The sequence below is a fragment of the Elgaria multicarinata genome, chromosome 8 (assembly GCF_023053635.1).
Source record: "Elgaria multicarinata webbii isolate HBS135686 ecotype San Diego chromosome 8, rElgMul1.1.pri, whole genome shotgun sequence".
Lineage (NCBI taxonomy): Eukaryota > Metazoa > Chordata > Lepidosauria > Squamata > Anguidae > Elgaria > Elgaria multicarinata.
In genome coordinates this window covers 101,678,778-101,691,650 of record NC_086178.1, presented here as the reverse complement: position 1 = coordinate 101,691,650, position 12,873 = coordinate 101,678,778, and positions in this window count along the sequence as shown.

Below are 12,873 nucleotides of genomic sequence, written 5' to 3'. Positions count from 1 at the left end.
TGAGCAAATCCAGAGAGAACCAGGGAAAGGGTTCTCGTGGCACACCGTTGTTCCCATGGGACACTGCTGTTCTGTCACTTTTTCACCACTTTTTGTCCAGCCTCAACAGAGCCTGACAATTTAGGTTCTTACCTCAGCACATGCAGAGGCCTGCTGCAACCCCTCTTTTGATTTCTAAACACACTACCAAATTAATAGATAAACTATCAAGTTAATTTCGCCAATATCATTAAACAAAAAATCTCCGGATTACAAAACAACATTAAAGCTCTACAGTTTTCTACAGAAATTGGGAGTTAAGGCTCACAAGCCTTAACGCCACATCCTCCCTAAGGAGGCAGAAAGTGCCAGTGAAATTCTCATTCTCCCAAAGCAGATAAACCATGAGGACAGGATGGAGAATAGGATATGCAGAGGTGACTGTGGGGTTGTGGAAAACTGATGATGAACAACTTAGAGCCACCTACTTCTCTCTTTTTTTGTTTTTGTTTAGAGCAGCCTTTCCCCAACCTGGTGCCTTCCAAGGGTATTGGACTACAACTCCCATCATTGCAAGTCAGTATGTCCCATGGTCAGGAATGCTGGGACTTGTAATCTCAAACATACGCCAGTATGTGTCTGTGTGTGTGTCTGCCATTGGATTCCCACCTGCCAGATGCCCTATTGCTCAAGTTTAAAGATTCCTTAATGAATGAGTGCAGATTTGTACATAGGTCTGAAGGAATACATTTGGTTCCTGGGGTGGGTTTCCAACCCTCCCATGTCCCCACTCCGCCACTCCTCCCATGTCCCCACTCCCCCACTCATCTTTTTTTTATCGCAGCAAGTCTGTAAGGAAAAAAGGACTGAATAGCTGCACAGTGCATTCCTCTGCCTAGAAGCCTCCTTCCAGTGTATAAAGTGAAGAATTTTCCCCACTCAGAGCCTCCATCTTGATAGTGGCGCTTTGGTGCTGTGAAGCGCCTGACTCCCGCACTTGAGTTCCTTCCCAACATCTGCACGGAAGTGCGAACTTTCCCTGCTCTCTACAAATAAAATTAAAATGGGGGGGGAGGAGGAGAGGAATGGGGCCATTCCTCCCCCCTTTTAAAATTGTATTAGCTGTATCTGCGCAGCTGTGCAGATACAGATAATTTTTTAAAAATATAAAAACAGGGGAGAAGGAGTGAGGCAGCCAGAGGAGGACGTGACATGAGGGACACTGGGCAAAACACCTCTCCTCTCTCTGACCTCCCTCTGGCTGCCTGTTTCTGCCCCCCTTTTAATTTTTATTATCTGTATCTGCCCAGCTGCGCAGATACAGATTTTATTTTTATTTTTACACAGGTGTGGGGCCGCCCCGTTCCCTGTCCAGCCCATGGTGTCCAATCAGGGGACGCCATGGGCTGTGACAAGCCTCCGCTGCCCAAAAGTCAGGGTAAGTGTCCCACTTTTTTGGAGCGGAGTTTCCAGGGTTTGCCCCCAGATGGCTTCACAATGGTGGCTGTGTCATGTAGATGACGTGCCGCTACTGCGAAGCCACCCCGGGGCAAATCCTTCATGTAGACATGCCCAGTCCATCCTCCTTCTCCTTGTGTTTTTGTGTGAGTCACTGTTCTAGGCATGCCTCACAGGCAGACTTCTCTGAGGATAGCTTCACATGGTCAGCTGTACCATTAGACAGAGTGGGGCAGCTGCCTCAGGCAGCTGGTTTGGGGTGTAATGAAAGGGCAGCAAATTGTTCACTGTCTAATTTATTGTTAGTATTTTTACTGACCAGGAGGGGAAGAGACGCATGTGGGATTTTCTACCCCAGGTGTCAAAAGAACTTGCTTGGGCTTTGGTACTGTGCAAAGTGACAGGAGTGAGGGGTTTTGCTGTCCCGCCTCAGCCAGCAAAATATCTTGCTACTCTGGGCTCATAGACGCTTGCCATTATTTAACTAATTTATTTCTTATGGCACATAGCTTGGGGATGACTGCTCCGGCAACAGAAGTCGTGGAAGTAATATCAGGAATGTGTTTTGTGCATTCTGTTTACTTTAACAGAATGCACTAAGCACAACTTCTAAAATGAAGGGCAGTGGTGTGTGTGTGTGTGTGTGTGTGTGTGTGTGTGTGTGTGTGTGTAGATTCCTTCTATACAACAAGTAAAAGCTTCTAAAGCATCTGAAAAATGTAGAGAATGAGTTTACTCCTTTCAATTTTCTTAAAACTACTTTATATAATACCCTCAACATTGGTCTCTGGTTACTTGGGAGTCTGATAACAATGAACTGTTTTTGTGTTTACCATTGTGACAAATAAAAGACCCATCACTTAAATACACACTAATAGCTAGTGAAGTTCAATACCCTGTGTGTGGGGTGTGTGGGTGTGGGTGGGTGTCACCGGCCCAGTACATCTCATTGCACACTGTACCTTGATCATCCCTGTAGCTGTTGCCACAGCATACCAGCTAGTTAAAAAAGAACAACTTTGATGAATATAAGATGGCTCTTTTGAAGAATGGAAGGCGATGGAACAACAAGAATAAAGAATAATGAATTCCGGCAGAAATAGCCATGTTAGTCTTATGGTACCTTGAAGACTGACAAAGCTTGAGGACTGTAGACCACTTCATCAGATGCATGGAACGTTGTGGAGTTGTTCCTAGGTACTACCTCACAAAGAAACAGATATTCCTGGAGGGTTTCTTCAGGAGAATGCACCTTATCTCAAATGTTTCTTATTTAAAAAAGGAAAAGAAAGCTCAAGAAAGAGAATGCAATGTAATTTATTTAGTTACTTATTTATTTTATACCCCGCTTATATACAGAATATTCTAGGTGGCATACAAAGTTAAAACAATTTAAACAAGATTAAAAAAACCAATAAATTACCATAGGTAGCATAATTTTTTTTTTAAAAAAAAACAATTTAAAAAGATAAATCGATCAATAAAACCATAAAAACAATATATGATGGTTTAAAAGTAGTTTTACTGCTTTTAAATTATATATCCTTTTAACTTGGTTTATGGTTTAATTTGTTTTTAGCTGTATATATTTACTGTTTTTATACTGTATGCTTTTATCTGTATGCCGCCCTATCTTATTGATATAGGGCAGGATATAAATGTTTTAAATACATAAATAAAATAAGTGTAGTTTAAACAAATAACAAAACAACATATTTTCGTGATGAAAACAATTTGTTGCTGGATCTGTAGACTAGACTCTAGTGAAGGAGTGATGATGAAGCAGACACTGACTATTAAAGCTGTGTGTTGGTTGGAGATCAATAACAAGAACACTTAAAATTTGTATAGCACTATTCCGTGTTCAAAGTGATGCTTCACATGCATTCTCTAGTTGAAATCCTTACAACCTTGTAATGCAATCCAGTATTACCTATATTTCAAATGGGGACAGCTGAGGCTGAGGACTCATCTACACCAAGCAGGATATTCCACTATGAAAGTGGTTTATAAGAGGCAGGAGCCACACTACTGCTTTATCGTGGTATTGAAGTTCACTGACAACTGTTGGGGCCCATGACACATACCATATACCGCTTTCATACCGTTTTCATAGTGCTATATCCTGCTTGGTGTAGATGTGTCATGGGCCCCAACAGTTGTCAGTGCACTTCAGAACCACTATAAAGCAGTAGTGAAGATCCTGCAGTGCACTTCAATACTGCTATAAAGCAGGAGTGTGGCTCCTGCCTTTTATATACCACTCATAGTGGAATATCCTCCTTGGTGTAGATGAGCCCTATGATTTCATTAGTTCATGGCAGAGACAAGATTTAAACCAGACACTGCCTGATGTGTAGCTTAGCCATTATGCTACACCTGCACAATGGAATTTAGAGGTCTTCTCTAGAAATCTAATGCAGATCTGTTGCTGTATATCCTGTGCGTAATTTGTATTTACAGTTATTCACACTACATCCTTCCTGCAATATCCTATATATTCCAGATAAGAAGTCTTTTTTCATTTCCTAACACACTTATTTTCTTAAAACAGGTATGAAATCTAACTATGTTTTCTTATTTTGAATATAACTTCTAAGTGTTGGAGAAATGGTAACCAAACATTACAATTCCTCTGTGTAAACTCAGCAGATGAAACAATAGAAACTTAATGCAAAATCTACTAATAACACATTACTATTTTTAATTATACATTCATTGAAAATGAATTTCAGTATACATAAAAATGAACACAATATAAAAACAATAAAAAGATACTACCAGAAACCCGTTCTGACATTAGAAAATCACTTGTCTATATGTCCTATATACCCAATTTTTTGTGAACCGCCCAGGGAGCTTCGGCTATTGGGCGGTATAAAAATGCAATAAATAAATAAATAAACCCCATCATGGCTGCACAGTTGCGCCCTGTTGTGTATATGATGGAGCTGCCAACTCACAGCCACATCGTGCTAATCGCCACGAAATGGCGCGTTTTCAATGTGACATTTTACTACGACTTTTTACGATGTCACCACAGTTGTCTGTCCGTGGTGGCTTCGGTTTGGATTAATAGAGTGGGCACAGTTAGGGGCGGATCCTAGTGCAAGGTAGGCGTGAGAATACAGGACAGGGGACAGGCTCAACAAGCCTAGTAATAGCTGCCATGTTGATAATAAAGTCTGGCGAATGAAAGTCAGGGCAGTTATGATGAATATCTCACATAAATTCAATGAACTGTAGATGTACTGCTGCAGGCTTTCAAAGTTACTTATTTATTTATTTGTTACATTTATATACCGCCCCATAGCCAAAGCTCTCTTGTGCAGAAAAAAAAGTTTTCACAGTTTTTGATCACTTGATATTTGCGGCCCATTACTGCCATCTGATCACAGTACTGCAATTTTTCCTGGCTGTATCGCCCACACTCACTCCTGCCCTATAACCCTATTGAAGCTGCTTTGCAGCAGTGACGCTTCAGGGTTTGGGGGGAATAATTGTTCTGTTACACAGGGTGCTGAATCCTTATATATATATATGTAGCCATAGTACTAATGCTACTAACACTATTGCATTATTATTATTATTATTATTAGGTGCAGATAGTTAATCCCTGTTGTAATACCTGTGCGTTAATCCCAGGTACTTTGTTTCCAAATTGATAAATTAATCAGTTACAAAAGAAAATGCCATCCCTGCATCCCATATACAGCTTCACTCAGTACCTCCACATTCTCTACTTCCTGGGGCTGTTGGATATCCTGTCTCTCATACCACACACAGGCCACTTATATTTAGGGGTTAATAGGCAAATTTATCTAAATTTAAATTAATTAATTGGTTTAATGTCTTATTAATCAACTAAAATTTTATGAATCAACTCAAAACTATTTAACTGGTTGACAGGCATACTACTTAGTTTTCCTTCTGAAAGTCGGTTGATAAAGTAACAAGATGTAGACCCATCTAGAATTCCACCTGGGCTGGCAGCAAGTTGAGGTCTCTCACTTGCAATTCTTTCTGCATGCTTCAGTCCTGACCTACAACAACCTCCTGCCATTCTAGTCTTCAGCCTGTCTATGAGAGCACCTGCCAATTTGCTGAATTGTAATAGACTGCTGAGTGATTTCTTGTACTTGAGGAAACAAGACCACCAAACACATTTTCACTTGAGCAATCCGAGCTGAAATTTGAACTCTGTGTCTCCAGAGGTGAAGAGCTCACATCTTTGCTTATCATACCCCCACACACAGTTTCTCTCCTAGATAATATCTCCCAAGGAGAGTTCTTCTAATGCAAAAAGCCCCCAAAGCACAATGTAGCTCACTCCCTCTTGCAGCCTAAATGCATATTTTTAGTTTAATAGTATGTCCAATTTTCAATATGCACAGCATATTTTGTGATGAGGTCAAAGATGGGATTCAAACGTGTGTTTTGTGGGGAATGCTTTAACAGCCTAGTCATCTCACACATTCCAAAACTGCAGTTATTCTGTGGCTGTCGTGATATTGTTGACTTTTATTCTTGCATTAAAGGGGGTTAAAGGACTCTCAGGATTTAGCATGAAATATTGCAGGATATTGCACTATGAAAGTGGTATATAAAAGGCAGGAGCTTTATAGCAGTATTGAAGTGCACTTACAACTGATGGGGCCCATTAATACATACCATATACTGCTTTCATAGTACTATATCCTGCTTGGATATTAGGGGTGTGCACGGACCCCCTGATCCGCCCCGCAGGCCTGCTCTGTGCCGCTCCACCCATAGTCCGCTCCTCTTCACCGCAGAGCTCCGGCTCTGAATCGGAGCTCCGCAGTGGAGGGGAGTGGCGCCAGGTAAGGCCCCCCTCCTCTCCCTTACCTGCAGAGCCCGGTAAGGGACCAAGGGGGAGGGGGGCCTTACCTGCGTCCGTCCGCAGTCCCTCGGCTTCTTCAATTGAGCCCATGGCTCAACCAGGAAGTCTGGGCCGCAAGTGCGGCCTAGACTTCCTGGTTGAGCCGCGGGCTCAATTGAAGAAGCTGAGGGACCGCGGATGGACGCAGGTAAGGGAGAGGAGGGAGGGGGGTTTTACTGGGCCCTGCCGCTGTCACCGCATGGGCGACAGCGGCAGGGCCCGGTAAACCCCACTTACCTTTCTTGCGGAGCTCTGGATCGAGGTGAAGGATCCGCCTTCACCTCGATCCTCTTCGCAAAGCTCTGCCAGCCCCCCAATCCTCTTCGCCTCCGCTATAAGGGGAGGCGAAGCACCCCGCTCCGCTTCTAATTCGCCGGTCCGATTAGAAGCGGAGCACATCCCTATTGGATATAGTGCTACGTATATCCTGAGCTCCAACAGTTGTCAATGCACTTCAGTACCGCTATAAAGCAATAGTGTCAATCCTGCAGTGCACTACAATACTGCTACTATAAAGCAGTAGTGTGGCTCCTGCCTTTTATATACCACTTTCATAGTGGAATATCCTGCTTGGTGTAGATGAGCTCCAAGTCATTCTGTAGTCTGACAGAGGCAGTGGTAAAATTTTGAAGAGTAGGTGCACATCATGACAGTCCCCCTAGCAACACCCCCAAGGAGAATCCAAAAATCTAGGCAGCTGTGTTGACCCATCTGTGTTTGTGTGTATTATATGTCTTTTGTAGGTGCTTTGTAAAGCTAATGGATCTTAATTTCCTATTTGAGACTAAGCCACCCCAAAATACTTTGCATTACAGCAGGGAACAATATATTGTTGGGAAAATGACCCATTTCCTGCTACTTTGAGGATTGCAGCTAAGCTCAGGGAAGGATTTCCCTAAGCTCAGGGAAGCCTGAGGAAAATGGCAGGTGACATCACTATCCCGGCTAATCAAAAAGTCCCAGTGCTTCGACTCCGTGAGCCCTGACTCCACTATATCACTGGACCCAGGATGTGAATCTATATTGCTTTATTGAAAAAGCCGCCTTATTCTGTGTAACATTGCAGAAAACATTTCAGGGTTGACACATTCCAACATGGAAATGTGTAAAGTAGGCTGCAATTCATGTGTAAAATAATGATGATGATGATGTTAAATCAACTTGCATTGGGTCAACAGATGCCCAGAATCGAAGTCCACATTTTTTATAAAAAATATCCCTTCCACTCCTCAAAAGTAAGTTCACCACGATCACTGTTTCAGTCCATTGCACTGGACTCCAGACTCCCATAACTGGAGGTGTTCTTTGATCCAGCCTTGTCTTTAGAAGCCCAGGTCATTTCTGTTGCATGGTGTACCTTTCACCAGCCTTAGCTAGCGTGCCAGCTGTGTCCTCTCCTGGACAAAGATAGTTCAGCCATGGTTATCCATGTCCTCTGGTAAGGTCCTGTTTGGATTACTGCAAAATGTTGTACATGGGGCTGCCTTTGAAAACGGTTCGGAAGCTTGGGTTGATGCAGCAGAACATAGTAGCCAGAGTTTTGATGGGAGCAACCCCATCAGAGGAGAAAGGATTACACTCTCCACTCACTACAGTCTCAGTGCTGCTCCCCCTCCCCCTTACTGTGACTTACATTACAACAACATCATCATCAGCAACAACAACAACAACTGCATGTTAATTAATGTTCTCCTGGTATGGCTAAGGCAAATACAGGAAGAAATCCAATATGCGAGATAGTTCAGGCAAATGGTCAAGCACTGTGTTACCAGGCAAGTAGGTGGTTTCCAGGAGAGAGGTCTGAGGTGTGGCCGAAGTCAAACAAAAGATAAGCAGTCAGAGACAATTAATTGGTTTAATGTCTTATTAATCAACTAAAAATTTATGGATCAACTCAAAACTATTTAACTGGTTGACAGGCATACTAATTAGTTTTCCTTCTGAAAGTCGGTTGATAAAGTAACAAGATGCAAACCCATGGCTATCTATGCAGTCCAAGAAGCAAGTACAAATCCTTGGATCAGTAGCATGGAAGTTCAATCACAAGCCAAGGTCAGGGAAAACTGGTAGACTGGTGTTGCACCAGCACTGGCTAGCCAGAGTTCCCTGAGTCCCACTCAGGGCTTACCTGCACTTTGTTAGGGCCCTTTGGAGATAGTCCTTTTCATAAGGAGGGCCTTGCTCATGAGGAGTCTTTTCCTCTTGAGGAGTCCTCCTCTGAAATCAAGCATTCCTTCTCAAAGGAGCCCTACCGGCTTGCCTCTTGAGGCAACGATGCTCTTGGGGGCCAGGGGTGACTCAGCCTCAGAGATGTCCCCCCCGGCCATTTGTGGCGGTGGACATGTGGCCATCTCCTCCCAGAGCACAGGCTCCTCCTGGTCTTCTGACATGGGCTGTTCTGGGGTATATTTTGTCTCTGGGAGTTTTAGCTCCTCCTTTGAGGAGGATTCCTCCAGTGATAAGTGTGCCATCTAGCTTGGCCCTAATTTAGAATGAATAGGATTGTGGAGAGAGCTGGCTGATGTTACAACATGCAGTAGCCACCACTGATGGACCAGCCCCTTTGCCTATGCTTTGGCTCCCTAGTCCTGAAGATACTTCAATAATTGGTATAGAAACATTTTTGTAGAGTACAGGAGAGATGCTGCAGGCCTCACTGAATGAGGCCTGGTGCTGGCCTATCTCATTCTGATCACCAAATTCCATCTCAGAAAAGCTCTCGGGGTGGGGGTGGGGGTGGGTGGGAGACATTCCATTGATGGGCGGGGCCAAAATACAAAAATACCAACATAGTTTAGCTTAAAGCCCTTACTGCCAGTACCGGCATATTTCAGCTGAAAAGCCCTTAAACTTCCTGAGAGACATTTCAACCTTTTAGAATAGAGGGAAAAAACTTACACAAAATCCAGAAAACCATCAAATGATTGCTAATTGGAAGAAAGGGGGTGGGACCAGGGGAAGAAGGTGTGGCTATCTGGGGAATCCCAAAAGGCCAGCTTTGGGCTTGAGTTTCAACACCCTGCCATAGATGATCATGCATGCTTCCTTTGTGGGTTCTTCATAATATCTGATGAGAGCCACAATAGTGGAGTTTTGTATGAATGAATCTTCAGTATTTACTATGTTGAACTGTAGTCTGAATCAGTTTATCTCATGTTGAAGTCTGGATTTTTAAAAATACCCTCCAGAAAGAGGAGGAGGAGGAGGAAGGGACAGAGGACCATCCACACCCACACCCCACACACGGATACAGGAGACTTTAAATGCTTCAGGAGCAAGTTATTCACTAATTAATACCCACATTTCAATCCTCTTGAAAGCAGACACGTTCTAACAGCTGTAGTTCTTTTTATAGCCACAGAATCGTCTCTGGAACACGCTGAACATTACAGTCTAGATTCGGAAGGCATTACTAGGCAGGGAAGTATTTCCTCAGTCAGTACTCACTGTAAGTAAAGTTGTACCAGAGTGGTGAAGAATATTAAACAAGCCAAACTGTGTTAAGCAGAAATCAAAGCTGGGAGAAGAAGAAAGCAATTAATGTGTACCTTGCTGCACTGTAACAATGCCTCTCCTTTCGTACAGGTTGTAAACTAGATAAACCCACCTCTTTTGTTATACAGCTGGTTCCTTAGAAGTAATTTTCAAAGCCTACAGGTCCATCAGGTGTTCATTTATTTACGAGACGTTTTCAGTGCCTTTCCAGAGCAACTGAAGTGGTGCACAGCACATATTTATCTATTAAAGGGCACAATCTTATGCATCTGTAGACAGAAAAATATATATCTCACAACTCCCAGCATTCCCAGCCTGCAGGAGTTGTAGGACTTTCCCCCCCGCCTAAACATGCATAGGATTGTACCCTAAATTGGCAACTCTATACAACAGGGATATTGAACTTCTTTTAGTCCAAGGGCTGAATTCTATTTTGGGGAAGCTCTTGGGGGCCGCATTCCAGTGGTGGGCGGACTGAAGGCAAAAAGGGTGGGGCAAAAGGGGTGAGGCCAAACTACCAAAAATACCAGCATATTTTAGCTGGTATTTTTGCTTAAAGCCTTTGTTGCCAATGATTAAGACTTAAGAGACCCATTTCAACCTTTGAGAATGGGGGAAAACTGCATAACGGTAAAGAAACCACCAAACCAGCCATAGGGGGAAGGAAGTGAGGCCAGAGGAAGGTGGTGTGACCTTCTGCACCACTGCTATACTACCTGCACTCATATGTACTTGCCTGAACCTTAAGATTGGCAACTGAGGCCCTGCTCTCTTCTCCACCAATGAGAGCTGCTGTGGTGGTGGGTACCATGGAGAGAGACTTTTTTGTGGTAGCCCCATATCTCTGGAATAACTCTTCAGGAAAATACATTTGACCCTCTTTATTGGCATCTTGCATAAAATCTGCGTGTTAATTTATATGTATAGATGCAAATGTAGAAATTATTACTGTTAGAATTAAAATAGAAATACACCCTAGTGTGGAGGCCTATGTGACCAGATCGCCAATGTCCCTGCCTGGTCAGTCTGCTGGCCAGGTGCAAACTATTGATGGACAATAGCTCTTATGGTTCTTTACCTTTAAACCAGAATTGAACAGGACAGTCTTTCAAATGGAGGATGCCTTCAACCAGAGCGTGGTCCCCTGGCAGCCCTTCAACTAGAGGATTGCCTTCTGTAAAAGAGGACTGATGGCCTCTCTACCTCTGAGCCCATGGAGGTGGGGTATAATGGGGGCCCTGAGGGGGTAGATCAGGAGGTCTGGAATTGCTATGTAAGAGTGGGGATTCAAATTCCTGAATTTCCCTTGTGAATAGGAGGAATTGGATTAATGGCCTAGCTTGTGCCAAACCACATCTGAACTTCTAGTATAGTTTTCTCCATCCTTCTCCCTATGTTATAGTAGAATCTCTCTTCAATCAATTTAATATCTTGTATACCCTCTGCCTGAGGCCAATATCCTGCGCTGAGAGGAAGGGAGGAGTTATAATAGATCTCTTTCATCTTTTTATTTTGCTTACAAGAAAGCATCTTGGTTTCTGAACAATATATCTCCTTCTTCCCTCATTGACCTCGTAATCATGTTTTCAGTCTCAAAGTAATAATGGAGAGTAATAATGTCAGAAAGAAAGCAACACAGATCTTTGGAAACCTAGAAATAGCTTGTGGGTTTTTATATACAATATATATGTTTATTGTTGAAAAAAGAAAAGTACATCAAGATATTCAAAATAATAAAATATCACAAAATACACTCTAGTTATATTATCAGTTCCCCAGGACAACAGCTCAGTTCCTATTGCCAAAAACACCTATATTGCCTTTTGCTGCTATGATACTGTCTTGCATCAGATATAGCTTCTGTCAAGTTCAGGGGGAGAGGAGGATGTGGACAGGCTCCATCACAGACAATGACAATAGCAGACCAGTGAGCAAGCTTGGCCTAGAAGCTTTTTTATGGGGCAGGAAGTACCACCTGACGTGCTCTGGCCTATTATTGTTAAGGTGTTTCCTTCTTGGTTTGATTCGCTGAGTTCTTTTTAGTTCCCCCTTTGCCCGAAGGCTAGTTGGTGATGAGACAAAGGGTGAACCTCTCCCTGGCGAGATCTACGCTACTGCTTTATAGTGGTATTGAAGTACTCTGGTAACAGTTGGGGAACAGTACACATACAATATATTGCTTTCATAGTGTTATTTCCTATTTTTTATTCCACATTATCCAAAATAACACAACAAATGTCACTGTGTGTCTGACAAAGTATAAATGTGCACGAGGAATATAGCGTTATGATGGGATTGTAATGATATGACACAATGCAGATCTGTCATCTCCCACGTGCCAAGTTCAGGGCAGAATGCAGGCTCAAACCCTGACATCTTTTTGACAGAAGCCTAGAATACACATTGTAGTTATCATGCAAAGACCTTCTCAAAAGGCCTCTGCATGATGGATCAATTCCCACTATTGTAATATATAGATCTGTCACTACATTAGACCTATTCACGACATTAGTCCTATTCAGCCCTGGCTGTGTGTGTGTCCCAAGCCTGTTGGTCCCACCTCGTCCATTGCATTCCTGTCTCCAACTTCATTGCCTTCCAACTACTGGGAAGGCAAATGTCTACAGTGGACAGTCTTCTCTATGCTTGGAAGATTCCTATAAGCCCTACCAATGAGTCCCATCTCTGATGGGAAAGGGGGTGGACTGACTGCATAAGCAGATTGATATGGGCGTTGTCATGGAAGGCTCTCAGTAGTCAGGAAGCTGGAGAAGAACTTCATGGTCTCTTTCCAACAAGAACAGAACAGCCACAGGAAACTCCTGACTCCACCCAGGTACAACTAAGTCCACTGCCACCTAGTGACTAAACTATATCTACATAAACTCTTGCCCTTCTTTCCCAATGTGAAAAGCAACAGGAGTTTTGCGACAGCTCTCTTCTTTTAAACCTCAGCTGTTCTGTCCCCGTTTTCCTGTCTCTTGGCTCACATGCAGGAGTTAGCAGCTGGCTGGTCTGGCCCTACGGTTGGGCAGAATGAA